The following is a 3,689-nucleotide window of genomic DNA, read 5'->3' on the forward strand; positions in this document are numbered from 1 at the left end:
TTTCTTTTAGCTAGTGTTTTGCTACTATGAACTATGAATTTAGCTACTTTTAACTAGTGTTTGATATTTTCAGCTTCTAGCTAGCGTTGTGCTATTTTTAGCTACCTTTTTCATCCTTTTGGTTAGCATTTTGCTCCTTTTAGTTTCTGTTCTGCACTTAACTTCTATTTTGTTTATTTTAGCTTCTATTCTGCTCATTTTAGCATGTGGTCTGTTAAGTTTTAAGTTCATATAATTTCAGCTTCTTGAACAATTTCCAGCAGTCGTGCAGCACCCAGAACTCAATGCATTTTATTTATTTATTTTAGAAAAAAGCACAATTTCTCTAGTTATCTGCTTGAAACTTACCTAAAATTGGTGCTTATTTCAAAAAACACCACCCCCAAAATCAAGATAACAGCAGAAATCTGAACTGAGTAAAACACTGCTCCCACAAAGTGCCTTTAAAAGTTAAAAGTATCGGATCGATATCGCTGACACGGCAGCTGCGTTTGGCGTCGGATCGATACTACATTTCGGTATCGCACACCTCTTTTTCGTTCGAGGGAGAACTGGCGGGAGCGGTGTAACTTTCCCGGAGAGGAGAGGGCGAACCTAAGCTGCGGAGAAGCGCCACCAGACCGCCACCTAGCTGCGGACACGACTCTGGAAACACCCGCGTCCATGTGTCGGTGTTCAGCGGGGTCGTCTCGCGCTCTGATGGGAATTAAAAACTCGCTTTTCGGGGGAGTTTTCACCTCCTTCGGCCTCAGTTATGTAACCAAAGCAACATTTTAATGCGCCAGAAGGGAGAGGGAGCAGCTACACCTCCAGGCTTTGAACACAAGGCTCTCCGGGACGCGCGCTCCCCTCGCGCGGTAAGTAGCCTACGTAGCCTTATTAGAGACGGTCATGGCAGTCCTGTATTAGCGCGTGCGGGGCCCTGTCATCAGAACCGAGCACACAGCGCGCGCAGGTTCTATACGTTTATTTGTGCATCCGCTTTCTCTTTTGCGCTAATTTTATCCCCCTTGTTGCTGAGCGCGGTTCTCCCTACGTGGAGATATTTCATATTTCAATGTTGCTGACACCAGCAGGGGTGGGGGCGGGGGGGGCAGAGGACAGGTGGGGGGGGGGGGGGGTCCACAACATCACCAGATCCTACACAGCCTTTCACCTCCATGTTTCACTTTGAAGCTGTGCATGTTTTAGGACGCTTGAAGGAGTGACGACAACAACACGTGTGTGTTTGTGTGTGTGTGTGCGCGCGCGCGTGTCATTTGTTAGTGCGCCAGCATCAAGCTGGCTCTCAGGAGTTGCGCAAAGTCATGATGGAGAGAGGGACGTTCTTGTTGACGTCCTCCCCGTTACCTATACACAGTGTTCAATCAACACGCACCTACAGTGGTGCGTGCGTGTGCGTGAGAGGAGGTGGGGCCACTCATGTTGAAAGGTGGAGATTCCCAGCGTCCAGCTGTTGTCAGGCAGATGATAATGGTGCCACGGATGATGACACCCTCACCGGGTGGCGATGATGCTGGAAGCATGGGGGCGGTATTATCATGGTTTAATCGGTGCCACAGCGGGCTCAGAAGAAGCCACGCTGAGTCACAGTGTCAAGTCCACCCATCATCCTGTCACTGGAAACCGCTCCGGGTCTAATGTTAGGATAATTTGGAGTGTTGTGTATCAGAAGAGGAAGCTACGAGTGTGCTCGCTGACTGGTGTTAATGGGCTTTTTTAGGTTTGAAACCCTCCCAGTCTTCATGCTGGAACCCTTGGATGTTCCAGGGAAAGTGTCTCTTCTACTTTTCTGTTTCCAGCACTTTTTTTGTTTCGTAACTAGTTTATAAAAAGTACAAAACATACGTCAAAACATCTCAGTTGGCAAGAGTGTGCCGTAATGTTTGGTAGCAATAGGTAAAAATGTTGCAGCTCCATACTTCACAGTAAATCATTCAAAGTTTAAAGAAGTCACAGAAAGTTGGACTTTTATGTCACAGAATTGGCATTTTTATATATTTTAATGTTTTTTTTTTACACAATCCCAGTTTAAGTTTTTTATGATTTTTAAAGACTTGTCAGTTGTCACACACACTTCAGACGTGAAACCTTTCAATTCTTTTGCAAATGCTTCTAACTTTCACAATATTTTTAGTGCATGTACAAATATTAATTTAATTCAGTTTTTTCAGACACCAAGTCTCAACAGACATCGTCTCAGGGTACTGTACATTAATACACAGTAGTCCCTTGTTTATCGCTGAGGATCCGTACCATGAAGCCCCGCGATAAGTGACAAACTGAACCGAAGTAGGAATAGTAGTACATATAGTAGTTTATTTTAGTGTATATATATTTATGTATGTATGTATGTATGTATGTATGTATGTATGTATGTATGTATGTATGTATGTATGTATACAGGTCCTTCTCAAAAAATTAGCATATTGTGATAAAGGTCATTATTTTCCATAATGTAATGATAAAAATGAAACTTTCCTATATTTCAGATTCATTGCACACCAACTGAAATATTTCAGGTCTTTAATTGTTTTAATACTGATGATTATGGCATACAGCTCATAAAAACCCAAAATGCCTGTCCCAAAAAATTAGCATATCATGAAAAGGTTCTCTCAACAAGCTATTAACCTAACCATCTGAATCAATGACGTAACTCTAAACACCTGCAAAAGATTCCTGAGGCTTTTAAAAACTCCCGGCCTTGTTCATTACTCAAAAACGCAATCATGGGTAAGACTGCCGACCTGACTGCTGTCCAGAAGGCCATCATTGACACCCTCAAGCAAGAGGGTAAGACACAGAAAGAAATTGCTGAACGAATAGGCTGTTCCCAGAGTGCTGTATCAAGGCACCTCAGTGGGAAGTCAGTGGGAAGGGAAAAGTGTGGCAGAAAACGCTGCACAACGAGAAGAGGTGACCGGACCCAGAGGAGGATTGTGGAGAAGGGCCGATTCCAGACCTTGGGGGACCTGCGGAAGCAGTGGACTGAGTCTGGAGTAGAAACATCCAGAGCCACCGTGCACAGGCGTGTGCAGGAAATGGGCTACAGGTGCTGCATTCCCCAGGTCAAGCCACTTTTGAACCAGAAACAGCGGCAGAAGCGCCTGACCTGGGCTACAGAGAAGCAGCACTGGACTGTTGCTCAGTGGTCCAAAGTACTTTTTTCGGATGAAAGCAAATTTTGCATGTCATTCGGAAATCAAGGTGCCAGAGTCTGGAGGAAGACTGGGGAGAAGGAAATGCCAAAATGCCAGAAGTCCAGTGTGAAGCACCCACAATGAGTGATGGTCTGGGGTGTCATGTCATCTGCTGGTGTTGGTCCACTGTGTTTTATCAAGGGCAGGGTCAATGCAGCTAGCTATCAGGAGATTTTGGAGCACTTCATGCTTCCATCTGCTGAAAAGCTTTATGGAGATGAAGATTTCATTTTTCAGCAAGACCTGGCACCTGCTCACAGTGCCAAAACCACTGGTAAATGGTTTACTGACCATGGTATTACTGTGCTCAATTGGCCTGCCAACTCTCCTGACCTGAACCCCATAGAGAACCTGTGGGATATTGTGAAGAGAAAGTTGAGAGACGCAAGACCCAACACTCTGGATGAGCTTAAGGCCGCTATCGAAGCATCCTGGGCCTCCATAACACCTCAGCAGTGCCACAGGCTGATTGCCTCCATGCCACGC

At 45.2% G+C, this 3,689-nt stretch overlaps 1 protein-coding gene across 1 annotated transcript in view; it reads left to right on the top strand.

Annotated features, from left to right (window-relative positions):
• The first annotated feature begins 548 nt into the window (after nucleotides 1-548).
• LOC119409732 (histone-lysine N-methyltransferase ASH1L) overlaps nucleotides 549-3,689 on the top strand; it is a 21,319-nt gene continuing 18,178 nt past the window's right edge. The window contains exon 1 of the mRNA XM_037676632.1: nucleotides 549-857. The gene's annotated coding sequence lies outside the window, so the exon portion shown is untranslated. The remainder of the gene's footprint in view (nucleotides 858-3,689) is intronic.

The sequence above is a fragment of the Nematolebias whitei genome, chromosome 5, assembly GCF_014905685.2.
Source record: "Nematolebias whitei isolate Nwh7 chromosome 5, NemWhi1, whole genome shotgun sequence".
NCBI classification, from domain to species: Eukaryota; Metazoa; Chordata; class Actinopteri; order Cyprinodontiformes; family Rivulidae; genus Nematolebias; species Nematolebias whitei.